The sequence below is a fragment of the Apodemus sylvaticus genome, chromosome 1, assembly GCF_947179515.1.
Source record: "Apodemus sylvaticus chromosome 1, mApoSyl1.1, whole genome shotgun sequence".
Classification (NCBI taxonomy): Eukaryota; Metazoa; Chordata; class Mammalia; order Rodentia; family Muridae; genus Apodemus; species Apodemus sylvaticus.
In genome coordinates, this window is record NC_067472.1 from 7,351,799 (window position 1) to 7,372,246 (window position 20,448).

The 20,448-nt window shown below is 36.4% G+C and overlaps 1 protein-coding gene across 4 annotated transcripts in view; it reads right to left on the reverse strand.

The window, feature by feature from the left end:
- The window catches only part of Shoc2 (SHOC2 leucine rich repeat scaffold protein), an 84,954-nt gene that overhangs the window by 45,406 nt on the left and 19,100 nt on the right, over positions 1-20,448 (reverse strand). The gene's annotated exons all lie outside the window — the stretch shown is intronic.

Below are 20,448 nucleotides of genomic sequence, written 5' to 3' on the forward strand. Positions count from 1 at the left end.
TGTTGAGGGAATGGGCAACCAATGACTGGTCCAGCTTGAGACCCATGCCATGAGAGAGAGCCCAGCCCTGACACTGTCAATGATATTCTGCTATGCTTGCAGGCAGGAGCCTAACATAACTCTCATCAGAGTTGACTTCACCAGCAACTGATGTGAACAGATGCTGCGTCCCACAGCCAAATATAGATGGAGCTCTGGGAATCTTAGGGAAGACAGGAGGAAGGATTGTAGGACCCACAGGGGCCCAGAGAGACTGACATACTAACCAAGGAGCATACATGGCACTGATCTAAGTCTTCTACACATATGTAACAGTTACGAAGCTCGGTCTCCTGGTGGGACTAATAACAGGAGAAGCAAAGGCTTTCTCTGTTGCCTGACTTTGACACCCACTCCTCCTAATAGGAGTCCTGGTCTAACCCAAATAGAAGATGTACCTAATCTTATTGCAACTTGATATGCCAAGGCTGGTTGATATCTATGCGAGGCCTTTTTCTGAAGAGAAAGGGAAAAAGGAATAGATGGAGGAGTGGGGGGGGGGGCACTGTATTGGTATTTAAGGTAAATAGGTTAATTAATTAAAAGAAAAAACGGAATTCTTATCCCCCAATTTATACAAGCAGACACAAAAGCACATAAATATTTTATTCCTAGTATTTTAACTAGCTAGCCCTTTAATCTTTGGATACTAACAGAATCAGGAATTCAAATCAGGGGGCTGAGAAGATGACTCAGTGTTTAAGAGCATATATTGCTCTTCCAGAGGACCTAAGTTCAATTCCCAGCACCGACATCAGGCAGCTTACAACTGCCTGTAACCCCAACCCAGGAGGCTCTCACACCTCTGACCTTTGCGGGAATTTATATTTATGTACAGATACCCCACCCCCATACACATAAATACTAAAAAAAATTTTAAAGAATCCAAATTAAGTAATGCATATCCATAGGCTAGACTTAACAATTACACTGAATCTGCTTTACCTACATGACTAACCAAACGGCTTTAGGTAACAGGAAATATCTCAAAGCTGACAGTGAGTAAGGAACAGAAAGAACAAGTACAAAATGAATAAAGTGAGATTTGTAAGGGAAAAGGCACATAGTTTAGGAGAGTTATAATAAACACAGCAGTTGATTCTAATGCATGAAGATTTAAGAACTATCTTTGAAAAACTAATCTCAAAACTAATCTCTATTTTAAGAACTAGAAACAACCAACTAATGGCACAAGATTCATTTAGGTACAAAGGGGCCTAGGGAAATAGCTCAGTTGATAAAGTGCTTGTCACAATCATATACACAGAAGTTCAATCCACAGCAACCTATGTGAAATCCACATGCCTATGTGAAAAGATAGGCATGGTGGTGGATGGTGCACACTTGTAATCCCAGTACTAGGACTTGTTAGTCAGCCAACCTGTCATGCACGCATGCGCACAAATGCACGCATGTATGTAGTTTACGGACGAAATGATAGGCAAAAAGAATTCACAAGGACAGAAAAGACAGGCAAAGTCTATGGATGAATCAGTTCACCTCAAATATTTTGTAGTTTAAAATAATTTATATTTTGTGACTAATTCTTTATTGCTGGTAATATTTTCTCTACTACTGCTTAAAACCCCACACCCGCCTCACCAAGCAACAGAAAGCACTCAGCAAAAGAGCAGGCTACAGAAAGCTTCTGTCGATATGTTTAGTATTCCCTGGCATAACTCCTAGTAAGTCATGCCCCAAAACAAAAACAAAACATTCGCTCAGAGGATTTAACTGTTAGCTGGGATTACTCTTAGGATGGCCCCAGCAGGGCAGAGCAGAGTTCCAATGGTACTCAGAAAACTACATGAGCCAACGGCCACAAAGGGGCAAGGACATTTGTTTTGAACCACACAGGTTGATTCTCTAAGAAAAAACTGAAGATGTATATAAAAATTAGTTTCTCAAGATGTTCATGACACAATCTAAAATTTCTCATGCCAAGAACTAAGAAAATACTTATTCTAAAGAGAAAAGATGACCAGCAGATCTCAAAAGATCCTACTGAATAATTTGATAAGAATACTTCAGTTAAAATAAAATAAAAATGATACGACAAACTCTCTTGAAACAGAACATTAAATGTCTCAGAAAAGATACAAGGAAATAATCTGAAAATTTTACAACTAAAAATCATAAACAAAAACTGTAAAATTCATATTGGTCAATAAAAGAACAAAGATTACAGAAAACTCAGTGAAATCTCAACAAAGATTTCTAAAACTTAACATTTTTTTTTAAACCTATCTGGCTCACTGCCCCCTCCCACTCCCTCCTTCCCACAATTCTTCCCATTCCCCCTCCCCTTCTCAACATGTAACAGAAGTTCAAGCAGTGTATGAAAACAAGGCCCAAGGCAGGGAAAAACAATGTGGAGCTAAAAAAAAAAAAAAGAAAAAAAAAACTTGAAAAGATTATGGCTGATATTTTCATAAATCTGTTGAGAGAAAATATGGAGCAAACTCTCCAAACCAAGGAAACTTAAAGAAATCTATGCATGAACATGAAAATATCATTTATTGGCCAATGCAAACCTAACAATGACTTGAGCAAAAGTGAACTTTTCAACAGAAACCACACCCAAAAAGAAGTGGAAAATTTTTTTCAAGTATTAAAAGACCTAAAACCTAGGATTATTTAAACAGCCTCCGGAAATATAAATAAAATGAAGGCACATTCAGATGAAGCAAAATGAAGAGAATTACAGACTCTAACTTACACAGCAGGAAATGAAAGAAACCAACAGGCTACCCACAGACCTTCTCTACTCTCTGTTCTCCTAGACCAAACTCTCAGAGTTGCTCCTAATAGTGTGAGCAGAACACCAGCTACAGCCTCCCCAACCACCTTCCCCCACTACCCTGTCCACATCTATGTTGATCCCACAGACCACCCCAACTCTGTCCTCCCCTCCTCATCTCATGCTGTGTCCTGGCCCCCAAGTCGGGCTGATAACCATGGACTATGCCTTCCAGACAACCAGGCAGGCTGTCTGCTGACTTTCTCCATTTGCTCTGATGTCCCAGATCCAATCCTTAGGGTTGCCCCTAACAGTACAAAAGATGATGTCCTTGGACCTCTCCTTTCCCCAGCCTCCAACTAGCAAGCATTCTCCTTAAACATACCAGCTAAACAAGTCAATAAAACAGGCAATATATAGCCAACACACTCTGAAAATCCAGAGAGCAAGCAGAAACCAAGGAACTAAACAGCCAATCAACAAAGACAAAACCAGAACTCAGCACCTCCTAGACCTATAATCATCCCAAAGCTAGATGCCTAAATACCAGCATAAGAACACAGTAATAACTAGGGCAATATGTCTCCATTAGGTGCCAGTTATAGAGGTCACAGTAGGTCCTGAATATTCAAGAATAGCTGAAGCACAAGACAAGGACATTAAAACCATCTGTATGAAATGAATAAATCCCTTAAAGAAATCCAGGAAAATGAAAACAATTGGAGGGAATAAATAAATCCCTTAAAGAAAGCAGGGGGAGAGGAGAGTTGAAAGAAACAAATAAAACTGTTAAAGATCTAAAAATGGAAACAGAAGCAATAAAGAAACAGATGGGATTCTGGAATGAAAATTTTAGCAATTCAAACAGGAGCTATAGAGGCAAAACAAGAGTACAAAAGATGCAAAAAAAGGATCTCAGGCATTGAAGATACTATGGAAGAAATAGATATATAGGTCAAAGAAAATGTTAGACTGAAAGGATTCCTGACACAAAATACCCAGGAAATCTAGGACACTATGTAAAGACGAATCCTACGTATAATAGGAATAGAGGAAGTAAAAACTTGGCTCAAATGCCTAGAAAATATTTTCAACAGTCATAGAAGAAAATTTTCCTAACTTAATGAAGTACATACCTATAAAGGTACAAAAGGTATACATACAAAACACCAAATAGATTGGACCAGAAAACAAAGTCCACTCACCATATAATAATCAAAACACTAAACATACGGAACAAAGAAAGATTAAAACGCTTTGAGGGAGAAAGGTCAAATAACATATAAAGGCAGACCATTTAAAACTACATCTGAATTCTCAGTGGAGACTCTAAAACCCTGAAAGCTTTGGACAGATGTGCTACAGACTCTAAAGAGATCACAGATACCAATCCAGATTACTATACCCAGCAAAACGTTCAATTACCACAGATGGAGAAATGAGTCATTTTATGATAAAAATCAAATTTTAAAAATATCTATGTACAATTCTAGCCCTACAGAAGGTACTAGAAAGAAATATGCAAAGCAAGGAGTTAACTACACCTCATAAAAAGCACAGAAAATAACCTCACAGCAGCAAAACCAAAAGAAGGGAAGCTCAGTTGTGTGCATACACATATAACAACAACAACAGGTACTAACAATTATTGAGTGTTGATATCTCTCTGTATCAATGATCTCAATTCCCCAACAAAATAATAGTGATCAACAGAATGGATGTAAAAAAAGGATCTATCCTTCTGCTGAATGCAAGAAATACACCTCAACATCAAGGATAGACATCACCTCAGGGTAAAGATATTCAGAGTAAATAGACCTAAGAGGCAAGCTGGTGTAGCCATTTTAATATCTAACAAAACTGACCTCAAACCAAAATTAAATAAAAGAGATGGGGATGGGCATTATATACTCAAAAAAACAAAAACAAAAACAAAAACAAAAACAAAAACAAAAAAAACCCCGACAAGATGACATTTCAATTCTTAACATCTATACCCACAAAACAAGGGCATCCATTTTGTAAAAGAAATACTAGTACAATTTAAATCACATATTAAACTTCACACACTAATACTGGGAAACTTAAATACACTACTCTCACCAATGGACAGATCATTCAGAAAAAACTAAAAAGAGAAATACTAGAGCTAACTGGTTATAAACCAAAAGAACCCAACAATTATTTTCAGAACATTTCACCCAAACAATATAAACGAGGTATGTAAATGAGAATATAAATTATTCTCAGCACCTCATGAACTTTCTCCAAAACTGACCACATACTCAAGCACAAAGCAAATCTTAAGCACTATAAGAAAATTGAAATAACTCCCTGAATCCTACCAGACAACCATGGATTAAAGCTAGATATCAACAAGAACAAAAACAACAGAAAGCTTACAGACTCACAGAAGCTGAACAACTCTTTACAAAATGAAATATAGGTCAAAACAGAAATAAAGAAATTAAAGTCATTCCAGAATTCAATGAAAACAAATACACAACATACTCAAAGTTATGGAACACAATGCAAACATTGCTAAGAGGAAAAATTCATAGCACTAAGTGCCTACATTAAAAAAAATTGGGGAGATCTCATACTAGCAACTTCACAGCACATCTGAAAACTATAAAACAAAAAGAAGCAAACACACACAAGAGAAGTAGACAGCATGAAATAATCAAATTGAGGGCTGAAATCAATAAAATAGAAACAACAATACAAAGAATCAATGAACAAAATGTTAGAGAAAAAGAAACAAAATAGACAAACCCTTACCCAAACTAAAAGATGGAGACAGACTATCCAAACTAATAAATTAAAAATAAAAAGGTGTGATGGCTATTCCAGGTTATCAACTTGACTATATCTGGAATAAACTACAATCTAGAAATGGAGGGCATACCTGTGATCCAGATCTTGAGATACAGTGGCCAGGAAAAGCTTAGGCCCCAGCAAAGTGGTACATGCCTTTAATTCCAGGAGGCAGAGGCAAACAGATCTCTTTAAGTTCAAAGTCAGCCTGGACAGAGTAAGTTCCATGTAAAGAACACCTTAGGTCTAGACGTGATGGTACATATCTTTAATCTGTACCATGCCTTCTGCTGGAGGCCTACATAAGGACAGTGAAAGAAGGAAGGCTTCCTTCTTCAACTTGCCAGCACATCTGTTGGACCTTCCTCTTCAGGATTCCAGATTATACAGAAGACCAGCTGAAACACCTAGCCTTGAGGGACTGAGCAATACAGCTGCCCATTGTTGGGGTAATTGGACTGCAGACTGTAAATCTGCAAATCTGTAAATCCTCTGGCAGAAGATGTGAGTGGGTGCAGAGACCCATAACCATACATTATGCAGACAGAGTCTAAATTGGAGGGAGGTCTGCACTAGGTTCCTCCCCTTGGAGCTCAGGGAACCCTGAAGAGGCAGAAGAAAGATTTTAAGAGTCAGAGGGGACTGAAGACACCAGAAAAGCATGGCCCACTGAATCAACTAAGCAAGGCTAACATAACACGAGTCTCCACCAAGTTCTCTGCATATATAATATGGCTGATAGCCTGGTGGTTTGTAGGAGTCCTTACAGTGAAAGCGGGTGTGTCTCTAGCACTTTGGCCTGATCTTGGGACTCTTCCTCTTATTGGGTTCCCTGTTTATCTTCCATGAGGGCTTTTGCTTTGTCTTATTGTATCTTGTTTTGTCATTTTGGCTATTCTCTCTTTGGAAGCCTGTTCTTTTCTGAAGAAGAAATGAAGGATTAGATGTGGAGAAGAGGACTTGGTGGGGTGGAAGGGGTGGGGGAGAGGCATGGTAGGGGTGGAAGAATGAAGAATCTATTTTTCAATTAAAAACTAAATAAAAAAAATAAAAATAAAAAAATGGAAAAAACCATGAAGAAGGTAAAAGGATATAGAGTTGCAATGTTTTTCTTCTTCAGTTTTATAAATTATGTTTGACTATTGAAAGCAAGGATGGTAGATAATACATGAACATTAATAGTCAAGATGACAGTATCATAAAGTAAAAAGAAAAAGACTTAGCCTATGCTAAATACACTCTACTTACACCAATTCTAGCACAAGAATAGTTAAAGATACTGCAAGCCATAAATTATGAGGAGGTTGTGACAATATAAAGACAACATAAAATGAAATCCTTAAGATAATGTTCAGGTAATCCATAAAGCAGCAGAGAATATGAAAAATGAAATAAGAGAATACAATGCCAGCACATTTAAATCCAAGCACAACAACAATGTTAAATCTTAGGGGTTCTAACATAGCAATATACAACTAAAAAGACAGTCAGGATGATTTTAAAGCGCCATAAATGATCAATAAAAACATTCGATACAACCATACAGGGCAGCTATAAATTAAATTTATGGCCCACTACAGAGGACTAACCTCACAGTACGATAAACTGGACCAGGAACCTGTGACTGAATAAGTCACAGAAGAGAATCTACTATTAGTTTACTAAATGAACACAGGAGCACACTACCTTTTAGATATGATTTTTATTCTACGCAAAGATTAGTGTAGCTCTCAATCCTGATCAAACTTCTTTTTGGCAGTAGCTGATAGCACAGAGTCACTACTCACTATGCACAGAACAAATGTCAGTAAACTGTCCACCCCTAACTGAGACATCTAAATCACATCCTCTATATCCCTGCAAGACTCAGGGAAGACCAAAGGTGAGAGAGCTCCAAATTTTAAGAGCTGGTGGTTGGAAGATGTGAAACAGCATTTTCTAGGCCTGACAGAGCCACTGTCCATGAACTCACAGTAGCTATCGCTGTCTGCACAAGAGCAGCATACAATCAAGCTACTACAAATGGCGGAAGGGCTCATGAATCCCCATCCCTAGCTGAGAAACTATTGGCAGTAGATAGTTGGGCAAAGTAGAATCTGTTTTTGTCACAGCTATGGCTCCTGGTAGGCTGCCCATGCTCTAGTGGATTGCCAATGCACCCATAGACAAGCAAGCTGCACTAATTGATCTATGAGTAAAAAACAAAAAACCTAAAACCAAAAAAGGCCAAAAAAATTGAAAGTGGAAAACTGGGAAGGGTGCTAGGAAGAATTGGAGTGGGGAAGGGACACATGTATGAAATTCTCAATTAATAAATAAAAACACATTATTTAAAAAAAAAGATGGAAGATAGCATGGAAATATTAATCAAAGGAAATCTAGAATAAAAAAAATAGTATCAAAGTAGCATTACCAGGAACAGAAAGAGTTGATATGAAAAGTCAATTCTCTGAGAAAATTACTAGATACATATTCTCAAAATCATATAGCTTTAAAACATATATATCAATGATAAAAGAAAGACTGGAGCTAGCATGGTTAGTAAGGTATCAACTGCCCAAGCGTTACAAGTAGAAGTCAGATCCACGGCACCCACATAAAAGTTGGGAATGTGATCTGGATGCTGGGGCGGGTAAGAAAAATCCTAGTCTGGATAAAAGGATCCAGGTTCAGTAAGAGTCCTTGTCTCAAAATATAATGTGGAGAACAAGTGAGGAAGATATCTGACACTGATCCCTGACCTCCACACAGATACAGACAGACTGGCTTTTTAATGTGGAGAACAACTAAGGAAGATGTCTGATACCGACCACTGGCCTCCAACACACAAAGACACACACACACACACACAAAACATATAGGGGAATTTCAACTACCTCAACTACAGAATAGTATTTTTAAAAAACACTAACTAGAACTAGGTGATTATAAAATACACATTTACTTCAAGGACTCATACAATATAGATCAAAATAACTTTATGCTAAAACATAAAGAAATTTTAAATGTTAAAGAACTGAAATCATACTGTTCTTTGACCATAAGAAATAAGCTTAAAAGCAGTAGCAGAGAGATTAAAAAAAAATTCTTCAAACACATAAAAATAAATATTCTGCTAAATAATCTATGGGTCAAATAGGATTATTAACAGAGTAAAGGTGAAATATATCAAAATCTATAGGATTATAGCAGCAGCTTAGAGAGAAATATTCATACCTGTATGATATCAGACTATATATAATCAGACTATATATATTTATATATATACACATATATATGTATGTGTATGTATATGTAGTAACTTAAATTCCCACACCCATATACTAGGAAAAAGTAAAAGATTCAAATAACGTAGAAAGAAATACATAAGGAGACACCTATGAAATCAAAACTAAAAAAGCAGAAACTCAATTTTTAAAAATTCACAAAACTTGGAATCCAAGAACACATCAAAACGATCATCCACCATGATCAAGTAGGCTTTATCCCAGGGATGCAGGGTTGGTTCAATATACGGAAATCCATCAATGCAATCCACTAGATAAACAAACTCAAAGAAAAAAACCACATGGTCATTTCATTGGATGCTAAAAAAGCATTTGACAAAATTCAGCATCCTTTATGCTTAAAGTCTTGGAAAGAACAGGAATTCAAGGCCCATACCTAAACAAAGTAAAAGCAATATACAGCAAACCGGTAGCCAGCATCAAACTAAATGGAGAGAAACTTGAAGCAATCCCACTAAAATCAGGGACTAGACAGGGTTGCCCCCTTTCTCCTTATCTTTTCAATATTGTACTTGAGGTACTAGCTCGGGCAATTCGACAACATAAGGAGGTCAAAGGGATACAAATTGGAAAGGAAGAAGTCAAACTATCATTATTTGCAGATGACATGATAGTCTACCTAAGTGACCCAAAAAACTCCACTAGAGAACTCCTACAGCTGATAAACAACTTCAGCAAAGTAGCAGGTTATAAAATCAACTCAAGCAAATCAGTGGCCTTCCTATACTCAAAGGATAAGCAGGCTAAGAAAGAAATTAGGGAAATGACCCCCTTCACAATAGCCACAAAGAGTATAAAGTACCTTGGGGTGACTCTTACCAAACATGTGAAAGATCTGTATGACAAGAACTTCAAAACTCTGAAGAAGGAAATGGAAGAAGACATCAAAAAATGGGAAAACCTCCCATGCTCATGGATCGGCAGGATCAATATAGTTAAAATGGCCATTTTGCCAAAAGCAATATACAGATTCAATGCAATACCCATCAAAATCCCAACTCAATTCTTCACAGAGTTAGAAAGAGCAATTCTCAAATTCATCTGGAATAACAAAAAACCCAGGATAGCTAAAACTATTCTCAGCAACAAAAGAAATTCTGGGGGAATCAGTATCCCTGACCTCAAGCAATACTACAGAGCAATAGTGTTAAAAACTGCATGGTATTGGTACAGTGACAGGCAGGCAGATCAATGGAACAGGATTGAAGATCCAGAAATGAACCCACACACCTATGGCCACTTGATCCTCGACAAAGGGGCTGAAAACATCCAATGGAAAAAAGATAGCCTTTTCAACAAATGGTGCTGGTTCAACTGGAGGTCAGCATGCAGAAGAATGCGAATTGATCCATCCTTGTCTCCTTGTACTAAGCTCAAATCCAAATGGATCAAGGACCTCCACATAAAGCCAGACACTCTGAAGCTAATAGAAAAGAAACTGGGGAAGACCCTTGAGGACGTCGGTACAGGGAGAAAGTTTCTGAACAGAACACCAATAGCATATGCTCTAAGATCAAGAATTGACAAATGGGACCTCATAAAATTACAAAGTTTCTGTACGGCAAAGGACACCATCAAAAGGACAAATCGGCAACCAACAAATTGGGAAAAGATCTTCACCAATCCTACATCAGATAGAGGGCTAATATCCAATATATATAAAGAACTCAAGAAGTTAGACTCCAGAAAACCAAACAACCCTATTAAAAAATGGGGTACAGAAAAACAAAGAATTCTCACCTGAAGAACTTGGGATGGCGGAGAAGCATCTTAAAAAATGCTCAACTTCATTAGTCATTAGGGAAATGCAAATCAAAACAACCCTGAGATTTCATCTTACACCAGTCAGAATGGCTAAGATTAAAAATTCAGGAGACAGCAGGTGTTGGCGAGGGTGTGGAGAAAGAGGAACACTCCTCCACTGCTGGTGGGGTTGCAAATTGGTACAACCACTCTGGAAATCAGTCTGGCGGTTCCTCAGAAAACTGGGCACCTCACTTCCAGAAGATCCTGCTATACCACTCCTGGGCATATACCCAAAAGATTCCCCAGCATGTAATAAGGATATATGTCCCACTATGTTCATAGCAGCCCTATTTATAATTGCCAGAAGTTGAAAAGAACCCAGGTATCCCTCAACAGAAGAGTGGATGCAAAAAATGTGGTATACATACACAATGGAGTACTATTCAGCCATTAGAAACAATGAATTCATGAAATTCTTAGGCAAATGGATGGAGCTGGAGAACATCATACTAAGTGAGGTAACCCAGACTCAAAAGATGAATCATGGTATGCACTCACTAATAAGTGGATATTAACCTAGAAAACTGGAATACCCAAAACATAATCCACACATCAAATGAGGTACAAGAAGAATGGAGGAGTGGCCCCTTGTTCTGGAAAGACTCAGTGAAGCAGTATAGAGCAAAATCAGAACAGGGAAGTGGGAAGAGTTGGGTGGGAAAACAGGGGGAGGGAAGGGGACTGATGGGACTTTCGGGGAGTGGGGGTCCAGAAAAGGGGAAATCATTTGAAATGTAAATAAATATATCAATAAATTAAAAAAAAAAGAAAAAGAAAAAGAAAAAAATTCACAAAACTGATAAGCATCTATCTACTCTGACAAAGAGAAAAAGAAGCACATGAGAGATATCACTGAAGATCCCACACTAAAGGGACAACAGAATACTGAAGACAACTCTGTAACTATGGTCCACAAAAGAAAAACATGGGCTAAACACTTTGAAATCACATGCTATAAAAACAAGGACTCATGGCCAATTATATCTGAATAATTCTAAATTAAAAAGAAATTGAAAGTGTAAAACCTGCCAAAAGAGGAGACTATCAACTATGCATGCCAATGAACTGTGAGAAATATCTAAATAATAATATCAACTCAGAAGCATGTCCTAAGGCAAAAGTTCCAACTCATGATATCCCAAGAAAAAGTTTTAAAAAACTAAAACACAAAAGATAATCAATTCTATATAGTCTCCTTCAAGAAATAATCATTTGAGAATACAGTACCCTATAATTAAAGTAGACAAATGAGTTAAAAAAAAAAAAAAAACCACAGGAAGCTACACAGGCCAACAACCTAATGAAATCTTTAAGCAATAAAAATCTTTAAGAACATGATTAAGAATTAATTTACCTCTTACCACATGTGTTGTACACAGCTGTGAAAGTCCTAGCTTGGCAAAAGAAAGGAGAGAGGGAAAGGAGGAGGAGCAGGATCACACATGCCAAACAAACATACTTCCTTTTGCATACATACTGTCTATGACACTAAAGGGAATCTTCAAAACTTTCTTTAAACAACTGAGTTCACCTCAGTCCCTGAAACCCAGGCTAACAGAAATCATATTTCAATAAACTAGAAACAAAGTATATCAAAATTTAAAAGATAATTTCACTTGCAATAGCTCTGAAAATAAAATACTTATTTAAAAAAAATCTACTACATGCACACAGAACTGTATCTTAAAACCACACAACCCCAGCCTAAGCAGTAAAGAACAAGCTTAGTCCCTGTCTCAAACACGGTGGAAGGGGAGGACTGACCCTAGGCTGACTTCCGGCCTCTACAAGTATGCCATGGCAAGCAAGCTTGCGTGTTTGTGTGTGTGTGTGTGTGTGTGTGTGTGTGTGTGTGTGTGTGTGTGTGTAAGCATGTGTATGTGTTGGAGATGTAGTTCAGGGACAGAGCCGTTACCTAAGTAACACAAAATAAAAGGCAAGAAGACCAAGTAAACTCAGTGAAGTCAGCATGTTTTTCTTCATCTACAAACCACTTTGACTTGAAACTATTTTTTAGCCTCATGTACTTCTTTTATGAACTTTGTACACAGTTATAAGCAAAACTACTGAACTACTCAACTACAATCAATCTAGTAGTTAGGAATTAAAATGTAAAGGAACAGGGTAGGGACACCTCTCACTGGTAGAATAACAGCTGAGCATATTCATAAAGCCCTGGGTTCAATCTTACTACTACAGAAAATAAAATAGATATTTCTAAAAATCCTTGTCCTAAATCACATATTTTACACAAAAAATTAACTCAAAATGAAGCAAAGACCTAAATGTAAAAAAATTATAAAACTTTCAGAAGAAAACTTAGGGGAAAAAAAGATGGGGTTGGGCAGTTAAGAGATGCCAGCGAAAAGTAAACTCCCAGGGGAAGACCATGCCAGCAGAGCACTGGGTAGCATTAGCTCCTTCCGGGTGAAGGAGCATTATGTAAGTGCTAATTAATAGACAGTCTTGTTTCCTGCCTTCAAGGTGCCTATATTCATGTAGTGGGGAAAATTCATAAAACTTTCCATAATGAGAAACCATGCAAGGGCAGAAAACCACAAGAGCAGTGAGACAGAAAAGCTAAGTGAAGTAGAATGTTTCCCCGCTTGTGACTGAGGGAGAAAGGGAATGCCACAGTTAAGGGTTCTTACATTATGCTGCAAGCTCCATGGGTTTATTATGGTAGGCTACAAAATCATTTCCCTCAATTTCCCTGTGTTCCATGTATTTTGTTTCTTTCTCTTTCTCCTTATGAGCCCCAGCAAGGATTTTCCAAATTCCTAAATCATACAGTGATGTCATATACTGGAACTAAGTTCTTTGACACCTTAAAAGAACTGTGTAGAGCTGTTGAACCTACAGATTAAACTTTGATAGTGGCAAGTTTCAGAAATTGTAGTTAATGTATTAAGCAAATAAATGTGAGAGGCAATGTAAAGAGAACTGCATGTCATCCACTAAACCAGACTGCTACAAATGTTAAACTATATCATCTCTGAAATCTATCAACGTAAAATAACAAGTCTGTATTTTAAACCAGACATTAACTGTGAATTCTTAGCTCCATTCTGGGAAGCACTTATTCTTAAAAATAAATAGATAGATAGATAGATAGATAGATAGATAGATAAGTTAAAATCTTGTTACACTTATTCTGATGTAACTTTGATTCTCATTGTGACTTACCTCTTATCCAACCCCTCAACTTCTAAAGGCCACTGTTTCAACTTTCTTAAAAGGCAATGGGTACGTTTTTTTGGTTTGTATTTTTGTTATGCTAGATTATCAAACCACATACCAGACACTGTACCACTTAACTACCTATCCCTACATTCCCATCTCCCAAAGTTGTTATAAGCATCTATTACAGTACAAAACAAATATGAAGTTATAATATGTATTATATCAAGGCATCCTTCTCCTTTACCTCAAACCACTTTTCTCCAAATATTATAAAGATATACATACTCATTTCACTCCCTCTTCAAACTCAGATCCACTTGCTTAAAGTGTCAATAGCCATATCTCAATTTTCAGTTTTTATTCAAAATTATTTTTCTCTTTGTTGCTTATACCAACATTAGACTTAGTTTTCTAACTGGCTGACAAGTGTATTATACAAGTTTAGTATAGTAGACCTTACTGAAAATGCTTAGGACCAGCGCACAAACTTTCCCATTTGAGCATTCCTAATCAAAAGATCTAAAATCATAGAGTGATGGCAATCTATAAAGCCAACTTCAACATAGGAAAAGAAGAAAAAGGAACAGGTGGTTGCTAGGTTAAAAATAGTAACAACAACAATAATTTTAAAATTTTAGCAGAAAGTTACTAGCAACACAAAATTGGTAAGAAAAATATCCTTGCTGTGACTAAAGGAAACTTGAGAAACTTCTGGCTTCACCTGCTCACAAACTGAAAGATTAGTGAGGAGGAAAAAGAAACAAAGTTGAAAATGGGAACACACTCTCTTCCTTCTAGTCATTAGTAGAAACACTTGAGGAGCAAGGCAAAAGGTGAGACAGAATTCCTTCTAACTTACAATGGCAAGATCCTCAAACTATCCGATATTTAAAGCAGCCTCTAATGTAAAGTACAGGTAAAACAGTCACTCTACACTATCACCACGTAGAGCTGAGTTTCCTTCTAGATTTTTTCATATACACTGTATTAGCTGAACTTCAATGAAAGGGCTCCTCATACTGAGCATCATTTATATAAAAGTTCAGACCATACACACATACATACACACACACACACAGAGGCATATATATATATATATATATACATACACACACACATATACACATATTCATATATATACACACATATATATATAATTTGCTGACCTACTAAAATGTAAAGCACTTTGTTTTATATTAAAAGATATATTATATAAGTCAAAATCTTAAAGTAATAGATCCAGTCAGGCATAAGGACACATGCCTTTAATCTCAAGGGAGGCAGAGGCAGGTAGATGTCTATGAATTGAGATCAGCCTGGCCTACACTGTGAGTTCTAGGTCAGTCACAACTACATATTAAGACCTTGTCTTGACACTTCCACCCCCAAAACGCAAAGTAATTGATCAAGAAAGGAAGGAAGAGTAGCAGAAAGGAAAATATGAACAAAGTGCAATGATATTTTTGCATGAAAATGGCAGTCAAATCCATTTTTGTATATTAAAAACTTTTAAAAGAATAATCAATCTCTTGGTTAAAAAAAGAAAAAAATTACCAATCATGTATCAATCTAATGCCAGGAAGAAAAAAAAAGTACAAACCTATCATCCTTCCAACAATCATTTCACTCATGAAACGTTTACCAAGTACCTATGAGAAAATACTAAATTATATTTGAGGTTTACTAGAAAAGATAAAATTCTTTCAATGATTTTAAATAAGGAAAAGAAACAGACAAGTTATGAAACTGTGAGAACAGAAAACCTGGAAAGCGTGCAGAGCATGAGGAGGGTGGAAGTTCACCAGGACTCAGGGGCTCACCTTATACAGACGTCAGCTTCCTGAGCATGAGAGAACCCAGGAAAGCACTGTGGAATCACTGGCAATTTCCTACAACTGGAACTCAGGACCCATGATATGACTGGAAATATAGGTTGTCAAATCTTGAAAAGCTTGTTATACGAGTTTCATAATTTGGACTTTCTTTTGCAGACACTATGATTTTCAAAGTATCATCTCCAAACTCTAATGATCATGGGTAAATAAGAACAAATATATTCCTAAAGTAAAAATGGTGTGTAATCACAGGCATAGTTTTAAATTTATATTTGATATAAAATTGTTTTTCATAAATCTGATGTTCTCTAAGCACCAAATTAGATAAAGAAAAAGATAATCTAATAATAAATTATCAAATGTCCCATCAATGCCAATCAGTGATATCCATTTGAGGATCTTAGCAATCCTCAAATACTAACCCAATACTCATGTTAACCAAATGAGTATCTGTGGTAAGGAGTAATCTGAAAAACACTTCAACACTCATGCCAAATATAATAAGGGTATATAATCCAATTATTTTTAATTGAACTATGTAAGAATTGGATTTAATGGACAAGATAAGCATATGAAGACTATCTTTGCATTCTATATAATCTTCAGATGTCAATTAGATGAAAAACTTTATCTAATAATAATCACCTAGAACCTAATTCCATTTCACCTATGAACTTCAGCTGTTTTTGAACTTCTTAAATTGTAAAAAAGTAATGTGTTCATCTAGAGAAACTACTTTAACTTGAAGCTTAAGGTTTACTCACTACCTGACAGTGACTTGACAACCATATTAACACTGGAGTTTAAGTCACAAATAAAATACTTCTGTTCCAATCTATACTTAGAGCTATTGGTGGGGATATATGTGCATTGTTTTGTTCATTATTTTCTAGTATTGTGCTTGAGCATCCTCATATTAACATAAAAAATATATAAGAGATGTTTCATTGTTCCTTGTTATTGTGTCAAAACATCCACATGCTGACAAACAAAATAAATTTTCTTATATTTCACTTATCAATTAATTAGGTTATTATATTGATTTTTTAAATTATGAGGGTTACATTATAAAAGTTTACTACACACAAGGGATATCAGGTTTTATATAGTTGAAAACCAACCACTGGCTTAAAATAAACAAATAAAAATAACAGAAAATGGGAATGTTTCACAAGATATTTTAGGAACAAAAATCAAAGAGAGGAATCTGAACAGAAGTGTAAAGCAGACCCAGAGTTAAGTCTGAGCTCATAGACTAATGGTGGAAGACTGCTGCTAGCAGAAAGGCAGCACTGCCTTCAGAGGAGAGCTATGAAACATGCATGTTCTTTCCACACTCATGCCCACAAGGCTGCCTGATCAATCACAGTGGGAAATAAACACCATCATGATAAAAACAGCACAAAGTAAAACTAGAGGGAACACACCTCAGCACACTAACTACTCCACATGACAGGCATAAAGCATCACTATCCTAGACAAGAAAAGCCTAATGAAATCCCATGAAAAGCAGGAACAAAATACAGCCGGCCGCTCTCCCCATCTTTTAGTATATAGTACCACCGGGTAAAAGAGAAGGAAATTAAAGGGATACAAATAGGAAAAGAAGTAAAATTATTCCTATTTGCAGATGATGATACATAAAATATCCCAAAATTTGTACTAGAAATTTTCAATAAATGATCAACATTCACTGACATGGTGCTGTACACCTTTAATCCCAGCACTTGGGCAGGAGAATCTCTGTGAGTTCTAGGCCAGCCTGTTCTACATAAGTTCTAGAAGAGTCAGGGCTATATACAGACTCAAAACAAACACAAAGGAGATCAATACTTTCAGCAAAGTAGCAGAATACAGTACTGTCATAAACAGCTTGCTATTGCTGTGATCAAACACCAGGACCAAAGGCAAGTTGGGGAAGAAACACTCCCAAGATTATGGAAACACTCCCATTTACAATATTATGAATAAACCTAACTAAAAAGATAAAGACCTCTACATTGGAAATGTTGTCTTGAAGAAAGAACTTGAGAAAGACACTAGAAGATGGACAGACCTCTCATGCTCATATACCCATAGAAATTGGAAAAATGACCATCCCACCAAAAGCTATTCACAAATTTCATACAAGCCAACAAAAATCTCCATGACACTCTTCAAAAGTAGAAAAAGAGAAATCCTAAAATTTACAGAATCACAAAAGACCCCAAATAGCCAAAGTAATCTTGGGGAATGGGGATGACAGCAATTGCTATACCAAATTTCAAGTTATCGCAGAGCTATAGTAATAAATACAGCAAGAAATTGGTTCAGACATAGACATATCAGTCCATGGAATAAAATAGAAAACCCAAAAAAGAATACATATAATTAATAGCCATCTCATATTTGATAAAGATGTCAAAAATATACACTACCCAGTTAAAAAAAAATGGGCTATGGGTCTGAACAGAGTTCTCAAAAGAAACAATAAAAACTGGTGGTAAAGTATCTTTAAAAATGTTCAATACCCTCAGCAATGTGGGAAATGCAAATTAAAAGTCCTTCGAGATTTTTATCATGGGAAGGTCAGAAAAGTGAACATCAAGAAAACAACCAACAACAAATGCTAGTGGGGATACAGGAAAAGGAGAAAAGGAGAAACCCCATTCACTGCTGGTAGGACTACAAACTGATGTCATTATGGAAATCAGCGTAATGAATTCTCAGAAAGCTGAAAATAGATCTACTACTGACCAGCTATACCAAGCTCTGACATATAAGAGGAATTGGAGTAGGGAGGAAGAGTGGAAATGATGTAAAAACAGTAATCATGCATGAATTTATCAAAAAAAATTTAATTAAGACAAATGAAAGTAGGATGACGTCGTGGTGGTGGGAGGAGAAGGGTTAATGGTGCTTGCTAAGGGATAAGAGAACACAAGTGTAAGTGTGACCATAGTGTGTTACAGACATGTATGAAACTGATAATAATTTTAAAAAGTATATACATAGAGTATAAATAAAAATACTGGTACTTGTGGAGAAGGTAAACATCTTGGGATGGATAGATGAAGAAAGGCTCATAAAGAAAGCCAGAAACTGAGCAAACATCCTGGTAAAGCAGCAGTCCAGGGCTGGTGGGCAAAGGTATCACCACACAACCTGGCAACCTGAGCTGGTCACCACAGCACATTAGGGAAACGAGCTCACCAGAGTTGTTTTCTGACCTCTGCACATCACCACGGTCCATGAGCGTCTACCCTCTACCACACACCATGTACACTCAATCGTAATTCCTAAAGCAGTCAGCTCAGCTACTTGCAATTTGCAAGTAGTGAGAAGGGTATACATACTAGCATAAAACAGCCTTAGAGAAGAAAGAGGATTCTTGTTTCTTTTCAAGTAGATTAGAATGGACTCAGAGAAAGCATATATATTTGAAGATAAGGCAACAGAATGCAGTTGAAATATCATTATCTCCAGTCACAGTGGAAGGGCAGTAGCAAATTTATTCATTGACAGCAAGATCAGAGTTTTTGAAGAAAGAAGTAAAAAGGAACACATAAAGACATGAACGAAAGGCAAATAAACTTAGCATCTGAAAAGTTCAGGTATTAACCTATAATAACAATCTCCTCTAAAACTCTAGGAAGTTTTTTTTTTTCCCCCAAACTGTCTTTGGTAATCTATACTTTATTTCTAAATTAATTAAGTTGAGAGGATTCAGAAGGCCAAGTATGGAAAAAAATTATATAAAGGACCAACTACACTGTGCAGTTTAGACTGAAGAAAAGAACAGTTGGAAAGACAGCAAAAGAAAAAGGGAGCAAGAAATTAGAGTACAAATTGGAAATTGGGTGTACATCTTATTAAAAATGTGATGTTCTTTCTGAGAAACTCAGTTGTCTGCAATCATATACATAATACTAACACAGAGCAGTTTATAAAAATAATAATCGTAATGACACATCATTACATATCTAGCAGAACACCTGAAGTAAAATCAAACTCACAGCCAAATGTTACCTTTAGCTGTGGTCTGAAGGTAAACCAGTGCAGGTCCACCCACTCTAGAACACACATATACTGTACTATGCACACCACATTATCTTACACCATATAACTGCAGCTCTTGACATTTATTCCTATGAAATTAAAACACACTGACACAAAAATCTGTCCATCACTGGACAGATTGTATTTTGTGTGTATTTTAATTATGTATGTATTTTAATTATGATGGTAAAACCTGGGAATAACCCAAATGTATTTTAAAGAACAGTTAAATAAACCCTAATATAGGTGTACAAGTGAACACCACAGAGTAATAAAAAGGAACAAACTACTAATGCTAACAACTTCAATCTCAAGGGTATCATACTTCATAAAAATACCAATCTCAAAAAAGGTTGGCATACTTTATAATTCCATTTATAGAGCATTCTTAGCATGATAAAACTATGGAAATGGAGTAGTGGTTCCTAGCAGATGAAACAAGGCAGGCAAGAGAAAACTGGTTTCCGGTCAAAAACCAAGCTGTATCTTAACTGTGATGGTAGCTAAATGAATGTATATGAAATAAAAATAGGTAAAACTATACATACACCCAATGAATACATGAAAGAACATATGTTGTTTTATAATATAATGAATAGTGCTACTAATGTCAATTTTAGGGTTGATACTGACCTTGTACTTTAATTATGTAGGCGGCCAACAATCATGTGAGAAGTCAGGTGATATGCTCTTTTTGTAATTT